Source organism: Chelonia mydas, chromosome 3 (genome assembly GCF_015237465.2).
Source record: "Chelonia mydas isolate rCheMyd1 chromosome 3, rCheMyd1.pri.v2, whole genome shotgun sequence".
In the NCBI taxonomy this organism is placed as follows: Eukaryota; Metazoa; Chordata; order Testudines; family Cheloniidae; genus Chelonia; species Chelonia mydas.
In genome coordinates this window covers 4,848,882-4,875,662 of record NC_057851.1, presented here as the reverse complement: position 1 = coordinate 4,875,662, position 26,781 = coordinate 4,848,882, and the positions used below count along the sequence as shown (strand labels likewise).

The window sequence follows — 26,781 nt, the reverse complement described above, 5'->3', positions numbered from 1 at the left end:
GTGCTTTGAGCGTCATGCCACGCCCCCAGTACCCCGCGCCAGTGGGAGAGAGGACCTCAGTCCACTTCACTAAGGGCTAAGCATGGCCACTTTTTTAACCTTTCCCCAGTTTGACAGCAAACTAGTGATAACTACTCTTTGAATAAGGACTTACACCCCATGGTGCACCCAGCGAGGCCACTTTCCCCTTGCGGGCTTATGAGCATGTCATGTGGGACTGTGTCAGAAGCCTTATTAAAATCATTCTTCCCCCCTCCCTCCCCATCCAGTAGGCCAGTGACCCTGTCAAAGAAGGAAATTAGGTTGGTTTGGCGTGATTTGTTCCTGACAGATCCACGCTGGCTATTCTTGATAACCCTGTTCTCCTCCAGGGGCTAACAAATTGAGTTTGTAACCATTTGTTCCAGTATCTTTCCAGGTACTGAAGTTAGGCTGATTGGTCTATAATTCCCCGTGTCCTCTTTGTTCCCCTCTTTCAAGATAGGTAGTAGGTTTGCCCTTCTCCAGTCCCCTGGGACCTCACCCGTCCTCTAGGTGTTCTCAAAGATAATTGCTAATGGTTTCGAGATTTCTTCAGCTAGTTCCTTAAGTAGCCTAGAATGAATTTCATCAGACCCTGCCAAATCTAATTTACTTAAATATTCTTTAATCTGTTCTTTCCCTATTTTGACTTGTGTTCCTTTTCCCTTATTGTTAGTATTAATTGTACAGAGTGTCTGTTCACTGTTCGCCTTCCTTTTTAACTCTCTGTGGTTGAAACAGAGCCCTGTTTAATTGCTGAGTTTTCTTTCTCTTTACCACATGCTCATGCCTTGGGTTTATTTTTGTAAGGTCCCTAGTGAGGGACAGAATTAAAACAAAACCTTGTGAACGCTTTCCCAAAATTGGAAGTGTGTGCGTCTGACAATGTCTCTGTCCTCATCTTAGCCCTACCAGTAAAAGACCCCGGTTCAAGTCCCGGCAATCTGATTTGGCGTAATTTAGGTTAAAAAACTCTCTTCTTAATCTTCTTAATCACACAGAGTTGGCAGTTCTCCCATATCCCTAATACCCTCCCCACCTAGAAGGTCTTTGGAACCTTCCCGCTGAAAGGTTTGCGGGAACCGGTATGTCCCCAGGGAGCGTTTGGAGCATGTTTCTCTGAAATGAAATTTTGGTTCCGACCAGCCCCGCTCTAAACATCTCAACAGGAAGGATTTTGCCTTGCAAGTCTGCCAAGAGCTTCGATGTGATTTGCTTCTGTAACCCACTGGTCAGTGTGAGTTGTGTGTCCCTGACCCATGGAGGACGTGAGTCTGTTATAGCTGCAATTATACAGTCTGTCTCTCTAGTGGAAGCTGTAGAAACGTGTTCATCTCTAGTGGTCCCTGGTTCAATTACAACCAAGCTGAGGGCTATTTCCCTTCCGTCCTTCTCTTCTCTGCCCCATGGGGCTGCTCAGCTTGTCCAGGTTCTCAAAGAACTCCGGGTTGGCCCTTCTGATTAATAGATTCATAGATGCATAGATATTAAGGTCAGAAGGGACCATTACGATCATCTAGTCCGACCTCCTGCACAACGCAGGCCACAGAATCTCACCCACTCACTCCTGCGATAAACCTCTCACCTATGTCTGAGCTATTGAAGTCCTCAAATCATGGTTTAAAAAGACTTCAAGGAGCAGAGACTCCTCCAGCAAGTGACCCGTGCCCCATGCTACAGCGGAAGGGGAAAAACCTCCAGGGCCTCTTCCAATCTGCCCTGGAGGAAAATTCCTTCCCGACCCCAAATATGGCGATCAGCTGAACCCTGAGCATGTGGGCAAGATTCACCAGCCAGATACCCAGGAAAGAATTTTCTGTAGTAACTCAGATCCCACCCCATTGAACATCCCATCACAGGCCATTGGGCCTATTTACCATGAATATTATAATAATAATATAATATAGCCCTCAGTGCTTCAGAAGTGAGTTCCTGGTACCTGCGCTTGCTGGCCTCCAGGCTTGCTGTGCTCTGAAGGCTCTTCAGGGTGCTGCTGGTGGCCTGCAGCAGGTTCTTGAGATGGTCCAGCGCTTCCCGTGCAGCTGTTTGATCCACAAGAGCACGGGGTGTGAAAAGTGAGGCTGCACGGGTGGGGGCTTTAGGGGGACCAGTCTCAGGTTCATTGGGGCTGTGTTCTGCGTTGTCCATAACAAACCCTGAGCCAGTGGTTGAGCTCGCGTCCTCTGCTCCGCTCTGAGCTAAGGAGAAGGATATAAGCAAGCACCATCCTGTCACTGGGGTCCCAATGCGGCGCTGCCCCATTGTGTGCTTGAAGTAAGCAAATGCAGATGTGTCCCCTGGCAAACCGCATCATGCCATACACATGTCCTGTATGAAAATGCGGTCTCTGGGGTGTTTTGTCTGGTGTCTCTGTAGTGGCTGGAATTGGTGTTTGTTCCACACCGGAACTGTGTGTTTCGACCGGCACTGTGAGCAATAGACCAGCATTGTTCCCCACTCAGAAATGGTGTGTGAGAGTGGAGGGCAAGGAGAAGAGATCGGAGTACACTTGTAAGATGCTATGTGAGGGACTCATCAGTCTAGCCCTTTGATCTTTGCATCTCCTCTCACCGAAGGCCAGACCAATCCATTGTCATCTCCAGGGTGCGACATCTTAGTATTTTAGGAGATGGGCGGGCGGACGGGGGGGTAGAGAGGGAATGTAGCTGAGTTTCCCAGTTTGCTATCTTTGGTCTCTTGGCCTCACCTCTCTTACATGAGCACCTCATTCTTCAAGAAAGGGACCTAGTCTAGACTTGAAGGGCTAACCAGATTCCTTCAGAAGTAATCACATCTTGGTGGCCCTTGAACAGTGTCAAACAGCAGCTAGGACTAGTACACATGTTGCTGTGAAGGTGAGCAATTCCTCTGGCTCAAATCTACGTGTGTTTCACAGCCCCATGAATTTCACTATGTTTCGGGTTTGAAGGAACCCAGATGCACACAGCAAAACTCAGCTGGAGCCATGCGCGTGGGGGTTGTTTCTCACCTGGTTTCATTTAGAAAAGGCATATTTCACCTGCAACCAGAGCAGCTTCATCCAGAAGCAGAGCTGGGCACCGGCCACAAAATTCAGATCCATATTGTAATTGTCTGTTTTAGTGATGGGGAAACTGAGGCATGCAGACACCTTTGAAAACCCCAGCCTCGGGGAGTTAGGCAGCCAACTGCCATTGAATTCCAATGGGAGCATGACATCTAACTCCCCTGGGTCTCTTTGGAAATGTCAGTCATGGAGTTTAAATGCTTTGCCCACAGTCAGACAGTGATCGAGTGGCAGACTTGCTAATAGAACCCCACTCTGCTAGCTCCCCCCCCCCCGCTCTAACCACTGGAGTACACTGTCTGGTTTGGATCAGCATTTCAAAAATTAAGGAAATTAGTTAGGGAAGTGGATTGGACCGAAGAACTTATGGATCTAAAGGCAGAGGAGGCCTGGGATTACTTTAAATCAAAGCTGCAGAAGCTATCGGAAGCCTGCATCCCAAGAAAGGGGGAAAAATTCATAGGAAGGAGTTGTAGACCAAGCTGGATGAGCAAGCATCTCCGAGAGGTGATGAAGAAAAAGCAGAAAGCATACAAGGAGTGGAAGATGGGAGGGATCAGCAAGGAAAGCTACCTTATTGAGGTCTGAACATGTAGGGATAAAGTGAGGCAGGCTAAAAGTCAAGTAGAGTTGGACCTTGCAAAGGGAATTAAAACCAATAGTAAAAGGTTCTGTAGCCATATAAATAAGAAGAAAACAAAGCAAGAAGAAGTGGGACCGCTAAACACTGAGGATGGAGTGGAGGTCAAGGATAATCTAGGCATGGCCCAATATCTAAACAAATACTTTGCCTCAGCCTTTAATAAGGCTAAAGAGGATCTTAGGGATAATGGTAGCATGAGAAATGGGAATGAGGATATGGAGGTAGATATTACCATATCGGAGGTAGAATCGGAACTCGAACAGCTTAATGGGACTAAATCGGGGGGCCCAGATAATCTTCATCCAAGAATATTAAAGGAATTGGCATCCGAAATTGCAAGCCCATTAGCAAGAATTTTTAATGAATCTGTAAACTCAGGGGTTGTACCGTATGATTGGAGAATTGCTAACATAGTTTCTATTTTTAAGAAAGGGAAAAAAAGTGATCCGGGTAACTACAGGCCTGTTAGTTTGACATTTGTAGCATGCAAGGTCTTGGAAAAAATTTTGAAGGAGAAAGTAGTTAAGGACATTGAAGTCAATGGTAAATGGGACAAAATACAACATGGTTTTACAAAAGGTAGATCGTGCCAAACCAACCTGATCTCCTTCTTTGAGAAAGTAACAGATTTTTTAGACAAAGGAAAAGCAGTGGATCTAATTTACCTAGATTTCAGTAAGGCGTTTGATACCGTGCCACATGGAGAATTATTAGTTAAATTGGAAAAAATGGGGATCAATATGAAAATTGAAAGGTGGATAAGGAATTGGTTAAAGGGGAGACTACAGCGGGTCCTACTGAAAGGTGAACTGTCAGGCTGGAGGGAGGTTACCAGTGGAGTTCCTCAGGGATCGGTTCTGGGACCAATCTTATTTAATCTTTTTATTACTGACCTCGGCACAGAAAGTGGGAGCGTGCTAATAAAGTTTGTGGATGACACAAAGCTGGGAGGTATTGCCAACTTAGAGAAGGACCGGGAGATCATACAGGAGGATCTGGATGACCTTGTAAACTGGAGTAATAGTAATAGGATGAAATTTAATAGTGAGAAGTGAAAGGTCATGTATTTAGGGATTAATAACAAGAATTTTAGTTATAAGTTGATCATTATTAGTTATTGGTTGATCATAGGATGACTATGAGCCACCAATGTGATATGGCTGTGAAAAAAGCTAATTGGGATGCATCAGGAGAGGTATTTCCAGTAGGGATGAGGAGGTTTTAGTACCGTTATACAAGGCACTGGTGAGACCTCTCCTGGAATACTGTGTGCATTTCTGGTCTCCCATGTTTAAGAAGGATGAATTCAAACTGGAACAGGTACAGAGAGGGGCTACTAGGATGATCCGAAGAATGGAAAAACTGTCTTATGAAAGGAGACTCAAGGAGCTTGGCTTGTTTAGCCTAACTAAAAGAAGGTTGAGGGGAGATATGATTGCTCTCTATAAATATATCAGAGGGATAAATACCAGAGAAGGAGAGGAATTATTTAAGCTCAGTGCCAGTGTGGACACAAGAACAAATGGATATAAACTGGTCATTGGGAAGTTTAGACTTGAAATTAGATGAAGGTTTCTAACCATCAGAGGAGTGAAGTTTTGGAATAGCCTTCCAAGGGAAGCAGTGGGGGCAAAAGATCTATCTGGCTTTAAGATTAAACTCGATAAGTTTATGGAGCAGATGGTATGATGGGATAACATGATTTTGGTAATTAATTGAGCTCTAAATATTCATGGTAAATAGGCCCAATGGCCTGTGATGGGATATTAGATGGGGTGAGATCTGAGTTACCCAGGAAAGAATTTTCTGTAGTATCTGGCTGGTGAATCTTGCCCATATGCTCAGGGTTTAGCTGATCGCCATATTTGGGGTTGGGAAGGAATTTTCCTCCAGGGCAGATTGGAAGAGGCCCTGGAGGTTTTTCGCCTTCCTCTGTAGCATGGGGCACGGGTCACTTGCTGGAGGATTCTCTGTTCCTTGAAGTCTTTAAACCACGATTTGAGGACTTCAATAGCTCAGACATAGGTGAGAGGTTTTTCGCAGAAGCGGGTGGGTGAGATTCTGTGGCCTGCGTTGTGCAGGAGGTCAGACTAGATGATCATAATGGTCCCTTCTGACCTTAGTATCTATGAATCTACTGTCCTCCCCGTGCCAGATGTGTCCTCTCTGCGTGTCTGTGGAAAGGGGCATTTTCTACCAAGCAAGTTACTGACTGGCAGCTTCCAAGACGAAAGGTGTTCTCCTGACAGCCAGTAACAACGCCACAGACCCTCCCCACCTTCCGTCTGAACCTGATTAAGCTGTCACATAGAGACAGGCTTCTCGGCAAAGTCCACTGGGGCGTGTTCCAGTTATAATCCCATCCCCGGCTCGCTCCGTATTTTCTGGTCAATTGCGAGGAAGCCTGCATGGAGGGCTCTGGGGAAATCAATGGATGTACCAAAAATGACAGAGACAGAAACAGCTTTCTCTTAATCAACGGAGACTTGTCAGCTGGCTTTGTGTATAGACTATAGGAACATTGCCGGCCTGCGGGCTCTTGACATTCAGATTGGCACAAAGCCCTCCTCTCCGCTGGAGGGGATGGAAGTAGCCTGCCAGGGAAGATGGCTGGCCCAGAGGATGGGTCCCCTAGGCCTGAAGAACCATGCGTCCAATTCCCTGTTCTACCTTTGGTGAGTCACTTAGTCGCTCTGTGCCTCAGTTTCCCCTCTGTACAATGGGGATAACAGCTCTGCCTCACAGGGCGGTTGTGAGATTAAAATTGAGGTGCTCAGGTACTAGAGTAACGGGGGTGCTATATCAGCATGGTGAACCGCGTGGCTCCTATATGAGGGCAGTCCAGCCTAGTGGTGAGGGCAGGGGTGTGCTGCGGCAGTTGAGTTCCTGGCCATGTGACTGTTGGAGACTTGTTTGAGGACCAGAGGGAGCCCTTGGGTGGGGAGCCTGAGAAAGCACTGTACTGCAGAGGCATCTGTTGGATTGGGAGGGGGATGGTGGTGGTTGGACTGGACCACCCCTTTGCAAGTTGTACCATACACCCTGTAGAGTCAGCTCTCCCCACCAGCCAAGGCACCCCCTATTACCAAGCTTGCCCTCCCATTTGCTTGTGGGAGACTGTATTAAGTGAGCAGCCCCTGCTCTCCCAGGTCTAGGATGCAGCTGCACTGGGAAGTGTGAGGGCCTTACCCCACCTTTGTGCTACCATATGGGACTCCGGCATGATTTAGCCCTAACTGGCTCCGTGCCTCAGTTTCCCCAATGGTGACACCATAACTAAACAATGGCTTCTATTAATGAACCAAGGTTTGTGAAGTGCAGGGTGTAGCTTATTGTGAAAAATGACTTTGGTGTCTCCTTCTGCCAGGCTTTTAAGACCTTGCTTGTCTCACGCCGAGGGGTAGAGAGAAATTGGAAAGATTTTCTTAGCCAGTTACCAGGAAGCTGTTGCTCTTAGGCAACTGGTTACACCCTCATCTCCAGCTTAGCTACTCGGAAAACCTGTTCCAAACCCAACAACGTGAGCAGGTAACAGAGCCAAAGAGCCCCCCTCCATCTCCCCAGCCCTGCCCAGCTTCACACATCTGGAGGGATTAATGCTAAGGCAGCCTTCAAAGCATCTCCCCTGATGCCGTGCGTGTCAGCGCCACCCTCAAAGTCTCCCTACTTCTGAAAGCCCCGGCTTGGCAGCCCCAGAGAGAAGCTGCGCAAAGAGTTCGTTAGGAAACGAATCTCAACCTCGCCTGCAGAAGGCTTGTCTAGCTAAGGGGCAGCCAGGGGCATGCACAAGGGACAGCAAGCAGGGGCATGGGCCCCCCGCCCTAATAGGCAGGGGTCACAGAGCTTCTCCAGCCCCCAGGGCCCTGGCAGGAGCTGACAACTTCTCCAGCCCCCAGCGGGGGCAAAGAACATGCCCCTCCGAAAGTGCTGGGATTTAAATTCCTGCGTACACCCCCGGCGGAGGCCTGAGCTCTGTGTTAGGGATACAGAGTCCTCGGGCTGGGCTGGCCCATGTGCATGGCCCAGAAGCTATCCTGTCATTGGGAACTAGCCCTCTCCCGCTTTCTGCTGTGCGGTAACCCAGGGTGGGGCCTTTGACTGGCTGTGGTGGTTGGACCACAGTAGAAGGTGAGAAGCCTGCTGTTGCCTCTTGTTTGACAGCTGTGGGTCTTTCGCTCATATAGGGGATGCTCATTGTTCTAGAGGTGCTGGGGTGCCACACTTACATTCTCTCCTAGGTGCATGTGACACCCGGACAACACGGAAGCAAAAAGGAAGCAGAGAAGCCCCCCAGTCAACATCATAGAATCATAGAATATCAGGGTTGGAAGGGACCTCAGGAGGTCATCTAGTCCAACCCCCTGCTCAAAGCAGGACCAACCCCAATTAAATCATCCCAGCCAGGGCTTTGACAAGCCTGACCTTGAAAACTTCTAAGGAAGGAGATTCCACCACCTCCGTAGGTAACACATTCCAGTGTTTCACCACCCTCCTAGTGAAAAAGTTTTTCCTAATATCCAACCTAAATCTCCCCCACTGCAACTTGAGACCATTACTCCTTGTTCTGTCATCTGCTACCACTGAGAACAGTCTAGAGCCATCCTCTTTGGAACCCCCTTTCAGGTAGTTGAAAGCAGCTATCAAATCCCCCCTCATTCTTCTCTTCCATAGACTAAACATCCCCAGTTCCCTCAGCCTCTCCTCATAACTCATGTGTTCCAGCCCCCTAATCATTTTTGTTGCCCTCCGCTGGACTCTTTCAATCGCATTTGTAGTTTTATCCAGCGGGGTTATGATCTCAGACAAGAATTCAGGAATTGAACCTTCGGAGTGTTGTAGCCGTGTGGGTCCCAGGATATGAGCAAGACAAGGCGGGGGAGGGAATATCTTTTATTGGACCAACTTGGGTTGATGAAAGAGACAAACTTTCAAGCCAGAAGAAACCTGGCCGCCCTCCCTGCAGGGGGAATGCTGATCAATGAAGCCTGCTAATCCGTGCATTAAACAGAGATCTTTTCGTTTTGCACCAGTGCCTGTTATGGGGCTTCCAGTTTCTGCAAGGCTGATGCATCTTAGAGCAACGCCTTGCACAGCACAAGGGCTGTGAAAGAGAACCGCACCCGGCACGTCTCAGCTGGAATGGGGAATGTGACGGGGGGCTAGGAGGAGGGTCCCGGGGCCCTGAGAGCTGTATGAAGGTCACTTCTGTTCCCCTTTCCCTAATCTCCCCTCACCCCAGTCGAGAAAATGGAGGAAGAATGAAAAGATAAAAACATGGAAGAGAGCAGGAGGGGTCAGAGAAAGCAGAATGAAGGAAAGAAAGAATGGCTCAGGTCAAAGGCAAGATTCTGCCCTCAGTTATGTCAGCAACCCCATGGATGGGCGAAAGAGGGGGCAGAAATTGGGCCAAAGACACACAAAAAAGGTGCACTTGTTACAGCCCCTAGCTAAGGGCTGGAGTCCCCACTGCCTGACTCTCTCCAGTTTTACACCATCAATTTCACTATTGTTACCACTGCACCGCTCCTGTTTTACACCAGCAAGGGCCTCACATGAAAATGAAAAATGATGCAACAGTAAGACAGTATGAACAGGTGGCTACCTCAGCTGGCCTTAAAAAGAAAGTCCACATGCACCAGAGAAAATCCAAGCTCACACCCTTCCTGGGGTTGGCTTTATTAACCGAGAAATCAGCCTCCCCTCTGGACATGGCCTCCTCCCTGAAGACTGCTCAGCCCACACCCTAGATCATCTCTGCCTCTGGCCAGCCACTCCCACCTCCCTCATAGCTGGAGTGGAGTAAGGAACTACTTGCACTGGTGAGTCAGCAGAACCCACTTAACCCTTCCCCAGTAGGACCCACCCCTGTGCTAGGACAAACAGTGTAAGCATGTTAGACAGCTAACAGGTGAGAGGAACACAAAGGGGGAGAAGGGAATGGATGGAAGAAATCAAAAGAAAAGGAGAAGAGGGTTCATTGGTGTCAAACTGTGGGTACTTTTCTCTTTCCACTCCACCTCTCCCAGCCCGGTTTTCAATGTGGGGTTAGTAAAGAGCTGGGTGAATACTGCAAAGCAGGACCTGCTGATGAGAGTGTGAATAAAGCCAGCTGAGTCTATTCAGTGAGATTTGCAGCCCCATTTTACTGACTGTGGGTGAAATTCACCCTTGTGCTGAGGGGCCAGCGCAAGCCCATGGGGGGCCTCTGCACGGGGTGAATTTCACTTGGTTCATGAACATTCTCCCGGCCGAAGCTTCGTTCACCCCGGTGTCCGGAGGGGGACCAGTATTTGCACGAAGACTTAGGTTTGCACATTGTCACAGGCTGGCCGGCCCTTTAAGGGCAGCTGGGCTCAGGCTCAACTGTGCCGGATTAGCCACACACCCACGCCCCGCTGGTTCTGATTAGTTGAACGATTTCATTCAAAAGAGCTGAGAACTCCAGTCTGAGGGAAGACCCCCCCACCCATGAGACCAGGTGGAGGCCACGAGCAAGGGACTGCAGGAGATCATGAGGAAGCTCCAGGTAAGGAAGTTGGGAGGCAGGGCTCTATGCCAGAGCCAGAGAGAGACTGAACAGTAACCAGAAGGGACTGGGAGTAAGGCCCAGAGATCAAGCTGAAGAGAAGCCCTAAAGGTTAGAAGGATCTTTTGTTGATGTAGGACTTTTGTTTGGTCTTGTTACCCTGACAGGGGATTGAACACAATGACTCAGCTGGAGGGCTGGGCCATGTGAACCCTGGGAAAGACAGAAAGCCCTGGGGAGGAGGAAACTGAGGCCAGGAGTGCCTGCAGCAGCATTCTCAGCCAGCAGTGCACAGCAGACATGCCCCATGAAACTCATGAGCGTGTGTTTTTTGTGTGAACACCGATGCATGCTGGAAACTATCAAAGTTATGATTGTCCAATCAGGGAACAGAAACCACACCATATGATTTGGGTGACCAATCATAGAGCTGGAACAGTGAAAATTCAATGCTGATAATTGCAGAGTAATGCAGATTGGAAAAAAATAATCCTAACTAGACCCATAAAATGATGGGGTCTAAATTAGCTGTTCTCATTCAAGAAAGACATCTTGGAGTCATTGTGGACAGTTCTCTGAAAACATGCACTCAATACGCAGCAGCAGTCAAAAATGCGAACAGAATGTTGGGAACCATTGAGAAAGGGACAGATAATCAGACAGAAAAGATCATGTTGCCACTATATCAATCCATGGTACATCCACACCTTAAATACTGCGTGTAGATGTGGCCGCTCCACCTCAAAAAAAGGTCTATTAGAACTGGGAAAAGTACAGAGAAGGGCAACAAAAATGATTAGGGGTATGGAACAGCTTCCATATGAGCAGGGATTATAAAGACTGGGACAGTTCATCTTAGAAAAGAAAAGACTAAGGGGGATATGATAGAGGTCTATAAAAATCACAATTGGTGTAGAGAAAATGAACCGGGAAATATTATTTACTCCTTCTCGTAACACAAGAACTAGGGGTCACCCAACAAAATTAATAGGCATCAGGCTTAAAACAAACAAAAGGAAGTACTTCACACAATGCACAGTCAACCTGTGGAACTCATTGCCAGGGGATGTTGTGAAGGTCAGAAGCATAACTGGGTTAAAAAAAGAACTAGATAAGGTGTCAGAGTTCCTTCCCCACTCTGAACTCTAGGGTACAGATGTGGGGACCTGCATGAAAGACCCCCTAAGTTTATTCTTACCACTTTAGGTTAAAAACTTCCCCAAGGTACAAGCTTGGCCTTGGCCTTGAACCGTATGCTACCACTACCAAGTGTTTTAAACAAAGAACAGGGAAAGAGACCACTTGGAGATGTCTTCCCCCAAAATATCCCCCCAAGCCCTACACACCCCCTTTCCTGGGGAGGCTTGAGAATAATATCCTAACCAATTTGTTACAAAATCATCAAAGACCCAACCCCCTGGATCTTGGAATAATGGAAAAATCAGTCAGGTTTTTAAAAGAAGGATTTTATTTAAAAAAAAAAAAAGGTAAAATTAACCTCTGTAAAATCAGGATGGAAAATACTTGACAGGGTATTCAGATTCAAAACACAGAGGATCCCCCTCTGGGCAAAACCTTGAAGTTACAGAAAACAGGAATAAACTTCCCTCTTAACTCAGGGAAAATTCACATAAAACAAAAGATAAACTAATCCGTGTTGCCTGGCTTACCTATACTGGTTGCAATATTGGAGACTTGGATTAGGATGGGTTGGAGAAGATGGATTTCTGTCTGGCCTCTCTCAGTCCCAAGAGAGAACAACCCCGTAAACAAAGAGCACAAACAAAAGCCTTCCCCCTGCCCAAGATTTGAAAGTATCTTGTCCCCTTATTGGCCTTTTGGGTCAGGAGCCAGCCAGGTTAGCTGAGCTTCTTAACCCTTTACAGGTGAAAGGACTTTGCCTCTGGCCAGGAGGGATTTTATAGCACTGTATATAGAAAGGTGGTTACCCTTCCCTTTATATTTATGACATAAGGTCATGGAGGATAGGTCCTGTGATCCTATGCCCCATATTCCTCATACAGATATTGTTATGATATGAATATGGCATAATTAAGGTATGTTTTATGCAAGATGGGTCATGTGAGGAATCATTGGAAAGGTTATGATGTACTGACTAAGATTGTCCTATTTGTATGCAAGTATCATTTCTGTATCTGAAGTTAGGAATATTGACTATGTAACCATTACAACTGTTTCAGAGTAGCCGCAAAAAGAAAATGAGGACTTGTGGCACCTTCGAGACTAACAAACTTATTTGAGCATAAGCAAGTGAGCTGTAGCTCATGAAAGCTTATGTTCAAATAAATTAGGTAGTCTCTAAGGTGCCACGAGTACTCCTTTTCTAATTACAACTGTGTTTGCATTCTGTCTGGTGGGCATTCCCCAGATGTAATCAGTCTGGATGGGCCATTAGGGAGAACAATTTTCTTTGAAGATGCTAATCTCCCACCTTCCTGAGACACTTCCTGGGATGCTGCTTTGACACTGCATGGCCATGTGATTATGTCACCTGGTGCTGGATCCCATCTGGGACTGCTTGTATTTTTCCACTAGTAGGGGATCAAACTGGGAAACAAAGGATTCCCACCATATGTAAATCCTATTGAAGGCTGGGGAGTGAGTTAATCAGGGTCGGTTCTTCACTGAATACCTGCCCAAGATGACTGCTAAAAACACCTAAGACTGAACTGGGAAAGAGTTGGACCCCCACGAGAAGGTGTCTGGCCTGTGAAGGGAATATCTGGAATTCTAAGCTGCAAGCAAAAGAAGTTTGTCTTCAAGAATCTCTGCAACCTGCTTAAAACAAAATTTAGGGTGAGAAATTACTACTTGTAGCCACAAAAACAATGAGGAGTCTGGTGGCACCTTAAAGATGAACAGATTTATTCGGGCATAAGCTTTTGTGGGTAAATAACCCACTTCAGATGCAGGCTTGTAGCCAGTTTCTTTAGTGTATTAAACTTAGTTTGTGTTTGCTTTGTTTGCTCAGTAATCTACTTTGATCTGTTTGCTATCCCTTATAATCACTTAATCTATCCTTTGTAGTTAATAAACTTATTTTTTTTTCTATAAACCAGTTTGTGCAATTCATAATTGGGGGGCAAAAAGCTGTGCATGTCTTCCTCCACATTGAGGGAGGGGGTGATTTTCATGAGCTTACGCTGTACAGATCTCTGTGCAGCGCAAGACAATGCAATGTTGGGTTTACACTCTGGTGGGGGGGGTGTGCGCCTGAGTGCTGGGCATTCCCCAAGCTGAGTCTTCCCACACAGAGCTGATCTCCGTGTCAGTGTCTTTCCGCAGTGAGTGTGGCCCTACCTGTGTGTGTGCTAGAGGAGACTTGGGGGGCCTGGCACAGCAGGACAGGGTGAGTGAACCCAGGCTGGTGGAACGGGTGGGCTCAGTGGGACCCCAGTACATCAGGTGGCATACCGAAGGGGGGGGAGGGGCAACAGTCACATGTCCATCAATGGCTATTAGCCAAGATGATCAGGGATGCAACCTCATGCTCTGGGTGTTCCTAAACCTCTGACCCCTGGAACTGGATAGCAGGGGATGGATCCCTTGATAACTGCCCTGTTCTGTTCATTCCCTCTGAAGCATCTGGCACTGAGCACTGTCAGAGACAGGAAACTGGGCTAGATAGACCGCTGGCTGACCCAGTTGTGACAGGACCCCCTGGGTGCAGCCTGGGACTGTGGGACCACTGTGGCCCCTTAACTCTCTCCAGCCTGGGCGGTCTCCCACAATGCTTTGCTAGTGACCCCTCCAGGTGCTGTGATCACTCAGCACAACGCATGTGGAGCCCCCACACCCAGCTAAATTGCATGAACGCTCCCAGAGCCAGTCATGAATCACACAGAGAAAGGCACCAGGTAAATCCTCCCAGAACTGTACCTCAGGAATATACCGTCCTGCACTGCTCAAGATGAGCAATGCACATTTTTTAATTGGTTCACCACTTCATTAATGGAAAGGGGACATACACCAGCCTTTGTAAACCTGAGCAGATTTGCCAAACGCTTCAGGCAAACTCACTGGTAAAGATAGACAGTAAAACAAATGTATTGACTACAAAAGATAGATTTTTTTTTTTTAAGTGATAGGCAAAAGGTCAGAGTTAGTTACCAAAATAAAATGAAATATAAGCACGCAGTCTAACCTCTCAATCCTATTAGACTGGGCAACATCTACATTAAACAGTTTTTCTCACCCCACTGGATATTGCAGTCCTTAATATACAGGTTTGTCCCTTAAACCTGGGCCAGTCCCCTCTGTTGGAGTCTTCAGTCTTCTGAGTGTCTTTGTTGCTTGCAGTGTAGGTGGGGGCAGGAGAAAGGCCGAGCATGCGGCCTGTGTGTTGTGTTTTCTACCCTTAGTCCATGTGCTTGGAGAACACAAGTTCAGGTGTTAGGATATAGATGTAAAGGCCTGTACCCTAAGAATTTAGGTGTATTCTTATCACTTGGCTAGTTAGAGGTATAAAAGAAAGAATCAAAATCACTGTCTGCCGGTGTAAGGGCCTTCTCTTACTGTGACAGTCTGAGGCCCTGTTCTTAGGCTAAGATCTTTGGCTAAGCAACAGAGGCAGCCATAAGCTGGGAAGCGACTGGTCACCTCCTCCCATTCTAAACTAGTCACATTGAAAGAAGGTGCTATTGGGCTGTTAGGATACAATCCTGTCCTGTTAGTGCCCATCACCTCCAGAGAAAGGGAAGTGCCTAGAAGATGTAAAAGGAAACTTAGTTTGATAGCATCTTGTCTGGCAAGAACTCACTTATCAATAGCTGGGATGTGAAATCCTCACTTCTGTATTGTTTTGTCATTATAGTTCCCACTTTGCTATTGTTTGTCTGTATAATCTCTGTCTGGTTCTGTGATTGTTCCTGTCTGCTGTATAATTAATTTTGCTGGGTGTAAACTAATTCAGGTGGTGGGATATAATTGGTTACATAATCATGTTAGGATTGGTTAGTTAAATGTCAGGAAAATGATTGGTTAAGGTATAGTAAGCAGAACTCAAGTTTTACTATATAGCCTGCAGTCAATCAGGAAGGGTGGGGTGGGGGGGGAGGGGGAAATGGGAACAGGGACACAGGTGTAAGGCTCTGTGGTGTCAGAGCTGGGAAGGGGGACACCAAGGAAGGAAACTGGAGTCATGCTTGCTGGAAGTTCACCCCAATAAACATCGAATTGTTTGCACCTTTGGACTTTGGGTATTGTTGCTCTCTGTTCATGCAAGTATGACCAGGGAAGAAAGTGGGTGAAGGAATAAGCCCCCTAACACCAGGCATGTCTGAGGGGCATTGCTGAGTCCCCAGGCAAGGTTGAGCAATTCCCCTGGTGTGGCCTTATGCAGGTGAGTCATTGAATAATAACTCCCTTGCTGGACAATGGCTGTTGGTGGTTGTTTGACACCCCACCCGGGCGTTGGTTACTTTCCTTGCTGTTTTATGGGCTGGATGAATGGACGATAAGGTGGATAGAAAGCTGGCTAGATTGTTGAGCTCAACAGGTAGTGATCAATAGCTCCATGTCTAGTTGGCAGCTGGTAACAAGTGGAGTGCCCCAAGGGTCGGTCCTGGGGCCGGTTGTGTTCAATATCTTCATTAATGATCTGGAGGATGGTGTGGATTGCACCCTCAGCAAGTTTGCAGATGACACTAAACTGGGAGGAGTGATAGATACGCTGGAGGGTAGGGATAGGATACAGAGGGACCTAGACAAATTTAGAGCATTGGGCCAAAAGAAATCTGATGAGGTTCAACAAGGACAAGTGCAGAGTCCTGCACTTAGGATGGAAGAAGCCCATGCACCGCTACAGACTAGGGACTGAATGGCTTGGCAGCAGTTCTGCAGAAAAGGACCTAGGGGTTACAGTGGACGAGAAGCTGGATATGCGTCAACAGTGTACCCTTGTTGCCAAGAAGGCTAATGGCATTTTGGGTTGTATAAGTAGGGGCATTGTCAGCAGATTGAGGGACGTGATCGTTTCCCTCTATTCGACATTGGTGAGGCCTCATCTGGAGTACTGTGTTCAGTTTTGGGCTCCACGCTACAAGAAGGATGTGGAAAAATTGGAAAGAGTCCAGCAGAGGGCAACAAAAATGATTAGGGGACTGGAACACATGACTTATGAGGAGGGGCTGAAGAAACTGGGATTGTTTAGTCTGCGGAAGAGAAGAATGAGGGGGGATTTGATAGCTGCTTTCAACTACCTGAAAGGGGGTTTCAAAGAGGATGGATCTAGACTGTTCTCAGTGGTAGCAGACGACAGAACAAGGAGTAATGGTCTCAAGTTGCAGTGGGGGAGGTTTAGGTTGGATATTAGAAAAACTTTTTCACTAGGAGGGTGGTGAAACACTGAAATGTGTTACCTAGGGAGGTGGTAGAATCTCCTTCCATAGAAGTTTTTAAGGTCAGGCTTGACAAAGCCCTGGCTGGGATGATTTAGTTGTGGATTGGTCCTGCTTTGAGCAGGGGGTTGGACTAGATGACCTCCTGAGGTCCCTTCCAACCCTGAGATTCTATGAGTGCTGGGGTATATAAGGGTTAAGTAAAGACCTGGGTAACCGCTAACGTGGTAATAGGGAGTGAGGCATGGCAAACACTTTCTTGGTTTGATAGGTCAGTCGCCATCCTGCTATAAAGTTCCCTTCTGCTTGTTAAGGAGAGAGAAGCGTTGCAGCTGCATAAGGAATGTGGCTGTCTGAAGGATCCCCTTTGTGTAAAGAAGTGTTATCTCCCCCTCCCTCCCTTCCTTTCCCAGCTATATAAACGAGCTTGGGGGTCATGGCCCCTTCCTCCCTCCCCTGTGAACTGTTGATTCAGGGAATTTGTAGGTACAATTACTGCAAAGAAATGTATCTTCAAGGTAAAAATGTCTGTAGAATATGCTTAATGCTGTAAACAGGGAGGGTATAATTATATTCAGGATATAGCTATCAATATTCATTATATGGGCATTCATATTATCAAATAATATAATAATAATAATCATCAAATTTAAAAATGCTGCACGTAATATTCCAGTAGTGGGCTCAGGAATGCCATACGCAGAGGTTAAAATCACCTACTCGCCATTCCCGTTTTCTACATTCAAGGATCGCACTAGCCCTCTTTGGCACAGCACCACACTGGGACCTCGGGTTCAGCTGCTTGTCCCCTACCACCCCTAATCATCTTCGGCACAAGGAGTGCCCATGTGGTGAGAGCAGAAGTCTTGCCTCCAGCCACCCTGCTGTATCAATGCCAAGGGCTCAATCCTCCAGTATTTTTACCCACCCTCTCCCACAGGATATTTTCCAGATGGGGAAGTTGCTTTGGGCGACAGTATTTATTTCTGTGTTGCAGCAAAATACACCATTCGCGCAGAGATCTCGCTGTTGTCTCTGTGCTAGAGGGCAATGGAATAGAAAGAGCTGCTGGGACTGTGCAAGAGAACTGTCTCTCTGGATGATGCGGCAAAGAGACAGCTCTCGTTTTGGTGTGCAGGGAAAGTCGCTTGGACAGGAACCCCTGAGAAGTGCCAAAGGTTCTGATGGGGAGGTCTGGCCCCTGTCAGGGACTGGTCTCAGGCAAATCCGTCCTAGTTAAGCTGCCTGCCTTCTTCCCATGAGCTCAGATGAATCAAACGGTTCCACTTTTCAAAGCAATGGGCTGGACCCTGGTCTGGATTACACTGGTTTAAATCTGGAATAACCCCATTGATTTCCATGGGGTTAGTCTGAATTTGCATCAGCGTAGCCAAGCTCAGACTTCGACCCCCGGGAGAATGTCTGGGAGGGTTCCGGAAGAGAGGAGTCAGGATTTATTTTCTTTGTGTGGGGGACGAGGCAATTTGCTTCCAAAATGGTTAATATCAGGGCTGGTGGAAACTTGTAATTTCCATTTGGTGGGAAATTCCCCCCGTTTGACATTTCCTTTCACCCTGGGTCAGAAGGGGAAGTTGAAACTTCCCAAGAAATGAAATTGCTGAAGAATTTCAAAACTACCTTTAGCGAACCATTTCCATGAGGTCGACGCACTTCGTTTGGACACATAATATCACGGTCCAAACAATAACATGGCAACAAAGCATCTCCACCTCAGCAAAATGAAACATCACGATCGTTTTTCATCCAAAATTGGGATGAAATGGATACGTTTCCACGAAATGGTTTGATTTTGTGGAGTCGGCTTTTTCCCGATGGAAAATGTTCCGTCAGAGTTTTTCAACCGGTTCCATTTAATGTTTTAAGCTCGGCGTTTCCTGTGGATGGGCATGATAGGCTCAGTGAAGTGGCTTCGGTGTGTCACAGAGGCACGTGTATTTGGATGCCATTCACATCACAGGAAATAGAAACGGAAGAAGTCTATTAGAATCATGTCCCGTTCAGCTCCCCTGACAAGAGAATTGTTCCTTACAGCGTATTTCCCCAGGGTTTTGTGCAATCTGGCTTTCCATGTTGCAAACTTCCACCATTTGGTTTGCGGGATTATTGATTCCACAGCCTAGTATCTCTCTTTGAGGGAGTTTTCTCTTTGAGTTTGATATTCAGCCTCTATTTTCCTTTGCTGAATTGCATCCCACATCATTGGAGCTGTCCTGATTTATACTAGCTGGGGATAGAAACCGTAGAAATGTCAGATTGGAAGGGACCTTGAGGAGCCATCAAACCCAGCCCCCTGCACTGAGGCAGGACCAAGTAAACCCAGACCAGCCCTGACAGCTGTCTGTCCAACCTGGTCTTAAAGCCTTCCAGTGATGAAGATTCCACAAGGTCCCTTGGAAGCCTGTTCCAGAGCTTAGCTAACCTTAGAGTAAAGAAAGTGTTTCCTAATAGCGAACGTAAATCTCCCTAGCTGCAGGTGAAGCCCATTAATTATCATCCTACTTTCAGTGGCTGCGGAGAACAAGTGAACTTTATATTACAACAGAGCTTAACACACGTGAAGACGGTTACCAGATCCCTCCTCAGGCTTCTTTTCTCAAGATTAAACGGACCCAGCTTTTTTAACCTTCCTTATAGGTCAGGTTTTTCTAAACCGTTGATCGTCTTTGTTGCTCTCCTCTGGCCTCTCCCCAGTTTGCCCATCATTCATATAGTGCAGTGCCCAGACTTGGACCCTGTACTCCAGCCGAGGCCTCGCCAGTGTCCAGCAGAGCGTGACATTGACATCCTTCGTCTTACATACAACACTCTTGTTAATACACCCCAGAAGGATATTATACTTTTTCGCAACTGCATCACATTGTTGACTCTTATTCGATGTGATCCACTATAACCCCCAGACCCTTTGCAGCAGTACGACCCGCTAACCAGTTACTCCTTGTTTTGTAATTGTGCATTTGACTTTTCCTTCCTAAGTGAACTATTTTGCACTTATCTTTATTGAATTTCATCTTGTTGAATGCAGACCAATTCTCCAATTGGATCTGGCCTATTTGATGGAGCTATGCTGATTTACCCCAGCTGAGAATCAGACATGTGGGTGGAAGACATAACAAATAGAAGCGTGGATAGCTCCTTGTTGGTTGTTCTCAAATTCGCAAGACACTCACAGGACGTTTTGCCTGAGGGCTGGCTGATGATGACTGCAGGATCTGGTCCTTTGGAAACTGATTAAACTGCTGGCTCCATGTTGAATATCTGATGTTTTACAGGCCAGATCCTGCGCCCATTGGCTTGATTTGATTCTCCATTACAAGAGTCAGGTGTGGCCTGAAACTTACATAAACTGGGTCAATTTCATACATTTGGCCAAATTTCTCTGCCACTGTAAAGTGGCAGTGATCCATTGACTTCAACAGAGCTCAGCTAATTTACACTAGCAAAGAATTTGTTTTATCAACTGCAGTTTAAGGTTAGATTCTAATCTCAGTTATCTACTAGTGTCAATCCAGAGTATCTACCCTGACTTCAGTGGGGCTGCTCTGGATTGACACTGGTGTTACTAAAATACAAATGGGGCCCCTCAGGCTTTGTTATACTGTCCCAATTTTATGGAAAGCAGGCAGGTTCCAGGGTTTACAGCAGTTCCATCAAATTAAAGCAGAGATGGGAAATAAACAGGGTTTTCTGGTTTTTTTTTTTTTTAAATGCTAGGGTATAAATCTGCTCAAGATGTTTTTGTTACAGCTTCTGTTGCTTTTAAGTGAGTAAGAACAATGTCTGGGATGGCAGAATAGAATTTTCTGTCTTTTTTTTGAATAATAAAAGCAAAATCAACAGCAAGAAAGAGATGGAATATAAGGCCTTAGATGTAAGGAAATATTTTATTTTTTACTGTACTTCTTTTTGGTAACTCTTTGTAATGATCGTGACTTACATTTATCGAATTTAAATGGCACTGGAAAAGCCTCTCTACAAACAGGTCTTACTGATGTAACATCATGTGACATCAGCAAAGATTTTATAATGCTGTTTGCTCTTGGTCAGCTACTTTGTACAATAAGCAATAAAAATAAAATTAAAACCATGTAAAGTAGAATATTTATAAACTATCAAAATTAGTTTTTAAAGCAATTACATTTTATATATATATTTTTTTAAATAACTGCATGTTACAAAGTATTTAAACAAACTACACATACTGTTGAATTATGGGTCTATGTAGATTCCAACTTCAACACAACAGCAAATAACTACCAAATATAGGGTATCGTTCTTCCAACCATAAAGTATATTTAGATATACTTGGGGAAGCAGATATGCTGAGAATATTTTCCATTTACTGTACTGTCTAAGCGTCTATCTGTACACCAGCATTCTTTTATGTAAAATGCACCTTACTGCAGTTAGTCATGGTAATAAAATACATACATTCTTCGGTGTTTCCATTAACTGTTGTATCACAAAGTACTCCTAGGTTGTTCAAAATCATAAATTCAACAGGCCCCAAAGGGAATGAACAGACAGGTTATCATCAAGTGATCCATGCTCTGTCACCCAATCCCAGCTTCTGGCAAACAGAGGCCTGGGATACCGTTCCTGCCCATCCTGGCTAATAGCTATTGATGGACCTATCTTCCATGAATCTATCTAGCTCCCTTTTGAACCCCGTTATAGTATTGGCCTTCACAACACCCTCTGGCAAGGAGTTCCAGAGGTTGACCGTGCGTTGTGTGAAAAATACTTTCTTGTGTTTGTTTTTAAACCTGCTACCTATTAATTTCATTTGGTGGCCCCTTGTTCTTGTATTATGAGAAGGAGTAAATTACACCGCCTTATTTACTTTCTCTATACCACTCATGATTTTATAGACCTCTGTCATGTTCCCCCTAGTCGCCTCTTTTCCAAGCTGAAAAGTCCCAGCCTTATTAATCTCTCCTCATATGGCAGCTGTTCCATACCCCTAATAATTTTTGTTGCCCTTTTCTGAACCTGTTTTAATTCCAATATATCTTTTTTGAGATGGGGTGACCACATCCACATGCAGTATTCAAGATGTGGTCGTACCATGGATTTATAGAGAGCCAATATGATATTTTCTGTCTTATTATCTATCCCTTTCCTAATGCTTCCCAATATTCTGTTTGCTTTTTGGACTGCCGCTGCACATTGAGTGGATGTTTTCAGAGAACTACCCACAATGACTCCAAGATCTTTCTTGAGTGGGAACAGCTAATTTAGACCCCATCATTTTAGCTGTATAGTTGGGATTATGTTTTCCAGTGTGCATTACTTTGCACTTATCAACATTAATGTGAATTGTCTACAATGATTCACACCAACTGAAGATTTACGATGCTATTTGCTCTATAGCTATGTTGAGCTATGAGGGGTGGGAGTGTGTGTGTGTGTATATAAATTTGGGGGTGTGTGTGTGTGTGTGTGTCAGCGTGTAAACGAGCCATTACTCCATCCATTACTAACATGAACCCACCTCTGGGGAGGAACATATCAGCTGTGAGTATCAGCAATATTATTATTTGTAGCAGGGCAGTGTCCAAAGGCTCCATTCTCAAGCGGGGCCCCACAGCACTTGACGCTGTCCGAGAAGGTAGGAAGACACAGTTGCTGCTTCCAAGAGCTCACAGTCTCGGAAGACAAACCCAGATGAAGGGTGTGGGAAACGCTCACATTAAAATGTCCCATGTGTGCAAGTAAATTTTGGTTTTAATAACGGGTGGGTTTAAAGTGCACCAACTGTTCAGGGCGGGAAGTGGAGAAGACTAAAATATTGGCAGGTGAGGGGAATTTAATAAAAATAATGTAAATCTCATAAAGGAAGGTTGGTTCTGGGATGGCCAGGCACAGTCCATGAGAGAGGTCAGCATTATTAACCCCCATTATTGAAAGGGTAAACTGAGGCACAGAAGAATTAAAGCCTACATTTTCTCAAGTGGCCTCTGCTTATGAGTGCTTCTGTTTTGCCCAGCCTGGGACACCTGGGGCCTGACTTCCAGAACTGCTGAGCCCCTGCAGCTCCACTTGATTTCCATGAGAATCAGAGGTGCTGAGGATCTCAGAAGCCTGGATCCCAGGTGTCCTGGGCTGCGCACTTCTGAAATTGACACACCCCAAATTCGCAGCTGCTCCTGAAAATCTTTCCTGGGGTGATATGTCCAAGTTTGATGGCAGAAGAGAACTGGGCTGGTGGGAGGCTGTGGAAGGCTTGACGGGTGTCAGTTGACAGCGAAATCTCTAGAGAAGATCTCAGTGGGAGAGAGAGACACCAAGCTCTAGGTTTGGAGGAAGGCAGACAAGACCAGAGTGGACAGGTAGACCTGCAGATTGTCAGCATAGATATGATAGATGGAGCCAGGTGAGCAGACAAGATCACCCAGAGAGGGGATGTAGCATGTAAGATCATTGGCTCTAATGACCGCAATGTGCTACACTCATTAGGTTTTTATATCACACTCATCTGAGCACCTTCCAATAGGCCAGCATTGCCTCATTGCATCCCTGTGCTCCTCTGTCTGCATCCACATGTTATCTCTCACATTATACTTAGGTGTAAACTCTTTGAGGCTGTGTTTGTACAGCGCCTAGCGCCTTGGAGTCCCAGACTGTAATCGCAGCCCTTAGGTGCTGCTCCAGTACAAATAATTACAATAATATCCTCAGGAATGTTTCGCTGGATTCCCCTGGATTATTTGTGTTCGATTCTTTTCCCTACTCCGAAAGCAAATTAAGTAGGGTCTGATGCACCAGTGCGTGACTCCAGTTTCACACTGGTATAATGCCACTGAAGCCACTGCTGTTAGGGGAGGCAGTGTATCCTGGTGGACAGAGCACTGGACAGGGGACTAAGGATACCTGGTTCTATTCCTAGCTCGGACCTACTGGGTGACCTGATGCAAATTGCCTCACGCTCTGTGCCTCGGTTTCCCCATCTCCAAATGAGGGGAGGAAGGGTAGTGATGCTGACCTCCTTTGTAAAGTACTTTGAGATCTACAAAAGCTCGGTCTTGTTACTGAACCAGGGCAAAACAGGAGTGATGCAGTGGTGGATCAGCCTATGGTTCTCTGTGTTAGGATATAGATATTCAGGCCTGTCTGCAAAGGCCTGTACTTTAAGAATTTAGGGGTATTCTTATCACTTGGCTAGTTCTAGAGGTATAAAAGAATCAAAATCACTGTCTGCCGGTGTAAGGTCCTTCGCTTACTGTGACAGTCTGAGGCCCTGTTCTTAGGCTAAGGCCTTTAGCTAAGCGACAGAGGCAGCCATAAGCTGGGAAGCGACCGGTCACATCCTCCCATTCCAAACTAGTCATATTGAAAGAAGGTGCTATTGGGCTGTTAGGATACAATCCTGTCCTGATAATGCCTATCGCCTCCAGAGAAAGGGAAGTGCCTAGAAAATGTAAAAGGAAATTTAGGTTGATAGTTTTCTGTCTTGTAAGAACTCACTTATCAATAGACACAGCTGGGAAACTCTTATGTCTTTATAGATGTAGTTGTGAAATCCTCACTTCTGTATTGTTTTGTCATTATAGTTCCCTCTTTGCTGATGTTTATTGGCTCTGGTTCTGTGATTGCTTCTGTCTGCTGTATAATTAATTTTGCTGGGTGTAAACTATTTCAGGTGGTGGGATATAATTGGTTAGCTAATCATGTTACAATATGTTAGGATTGGTTAGTTAAATTTCAGTAGAATGATTGGTTAAGGTATAGCTAAGAATATTACTATATAAATTAGGGGCAAACAGGAAGTAAGTTGGGATTCAAAAATAAGGAAAAGGAACTTGGATTTAAACTTGCTGGAAGTTCACCCCAATAAACATCGAATTGTTTGCACCTTCGGACTTTGGGTATTGTTGCTCCCTGTTCATGCGAGGACCAGGGAAGTGGGAGAGTGAAGGAATCAGCTCTCTAAGACTCTGGTCTGGATCATTTTATTTCAGATTAAGTTCAAGAGCATGGAAAGAACAAACCAAAGCTCCGGCTTGGTGGCTCCCTGGGTGAAATTAACTTGTTGGCTCTGTCCTCAGCAGAGAGGCTACGGGCTCCATTGGAATGATCCTCTACCCCTCCTCCCCAAGGGGGGGACAGCTGCTGGGGGGGGGGGCAGCTTCTGTTACCTCCTGTACCATACCTCGTTTAGCTTCCAGCACTGACGAGCTCCTTTCACCTGCGCTATGCTCACGTGAAACACTGGCTCTTCCTTACAGCTGTAAAACTCCGGTGCGCTAGGAATAGCTGGACCTTCCCTTTGCGGCTTTGACAGGGCAGGGCTCGCCCGCCAGGCCATCCAATGGAAACCAATTTTTGGACCTGATTAATTCAGTGCTGCCCCACAGGGTTCAGTGGGGGCAGAGTCCAGCAGGGGGCAGAGTAGGCTCATGTGATCCATCCCACCGTGGACCGACTCGCCATATACAATTTTTTCTCATGAGACAGAACATGAAATTCAACGTGCTAGAGAGAAAGGGGGGGTCATATGGGTGAAATTTTAAAGCAAGGGAAGCCAACGTCTGGGAACTCCTAGGCTGCCTCTTCGCTCAGAGGGGTTTGTTCCCCCTCTCCCCTCCGCCCCCCAGTTATTAATGGAATGGAGTAAATCAAACCAGCTGTAAGAAACGGGCTATTGACAGGGTGAAATTCAGCATGTGCAGAAAGATTGAAATGGGATGTAAGAGACGCGGGCACCTTGTGTGATGGGCCAGCCTCAGGGGGCGTCCTTAAACCCTGAACATCTCATCTCTGAATAAACTAACAACTGGCGTTTCTATGGCCCCCTTCACCCTGAAAGCCCCAAAGCATCTTACAAACTGCCTGGATCTGATGACCTCTTGAGGTCCCTACATTTCTATGATTCTTTACCCACTGCTGCTGGATCCAGTGTAAACTGCAGGGGGCGCTTTATGCTCCCTGGGGTTCTCCATGCTCACAAGTGCTCAGGCACTTGGCTCTATTGTTACCCGCACACTCTAGGGCACCCCACCTTTACCCTTCTGTGGGCTCAAGGCGTAACCCCCATCCTTTCCGAGTTCCCTGGGCTCTGGGTGAAAGGCACCCACCCTTACCCAGTTCCTAGGGCTCACGGCCACCCATACACCGTTCTAGGGCTCAGGGTGTAAGCTGGTTAATTTAAGTACCCACCCTTACCCAGTTCCTAGATTTGCAGGGCCTTGTACCAGTGAAAGAGCCTTACACAGTAATATCCTTAACTTCTATTTGCTAACAATTACCAACAGAGAATGTACATGCTAGGCATACGATGCTCACCTCTCCCAATAAGGCAGATGAACTGTTCCTGGTGGCCAGTCGGGATCAAGTTGTCTGGGGATTCCAGCTTCTGCACAGTATGATTGGCAGGGTGTTGAGGTCTGGCAGCTCCGATCTTGGCTTGTGTCCTGGAGTTAGGTTCCAACGTACTTCCTTTTGGACCCCAGTTTATATAGTGAAACTTGAGTCCTGCTTAACCAATAATTTTAAGCCAAAGTACTGCAAAACAGTGTTGTTGTTGTTTGTTTTTTTACCAATCCTAGCCCATTATGAAACAGGTCTTAAATCAACTAACGTGGTGGGGTCTGATTGGTTTAAAGTCTTGCAAAACTAGTTATGCTACAGACAGAACCAATGAAAGAACCAGACAGAAACGATACAGATAAACAATAGAGAAGTAGGGACCATAAAGGCAAAACAATGGAAGTATAGATTTCATACTCACACTGTTAAGTCATTCCTGGCCAGACAGAATGCTATCAAAGTTTTCCCTAAACATCTTAAGATCTGTTTCTTTATGTGGTTATGGTGGGTACTATTAGGACAGGAGACTTCTTAATAGCCTGATATTATATTGTTTTGGTGCAATTTTAGATGGGATGTGACTTTCTGCTTCTTAGGTCGTGGCTACTGCTATCCTAACGTGGCTGCAGAAAGGGGTCTCAGACCTTACACTATGAGGCAGAAAACCCAGGAGCAGCAGCATTGCCCTGCTAACACCTCTCTGGGTTGTTGGATCTGGGCTGATAATAAGCAGCCCACAACCTGGGAGTGGGCTGCAGGAATTCAGCTTGCTCCTCTTCCACTAAAGCTCTTGGGTCGGAGCCATGCAGAGTGTAGGTCAGGATTGGACTGGGTGGGTGTGGTACTTGGGTTTGAATAG

At 46.2% G+C, this 26,781-nt stretch overlaps 1 protein-coding gene across 1 annotated transcript in view; it reads left to right on the top strand.

Moving 5' to 3' along the window:
- Positions 1-10,191: 10,191 nt before the first annotated feature.
- Positions 10,192-26,781, top strand: part of EPHX2 (epoxide hydrolase 2) — a 128,664-nt gene continuing 112,074 nt past the window's right edge. The window contains exon 1 of the mRNA XM_043542032.1: positions 10,192-10,236. The gene's annotated coding sequence lies outside the window, so the exon portion shown is untranslated. The remainder of the gene's footprint in view (positions 10,237-26,781) is intronic.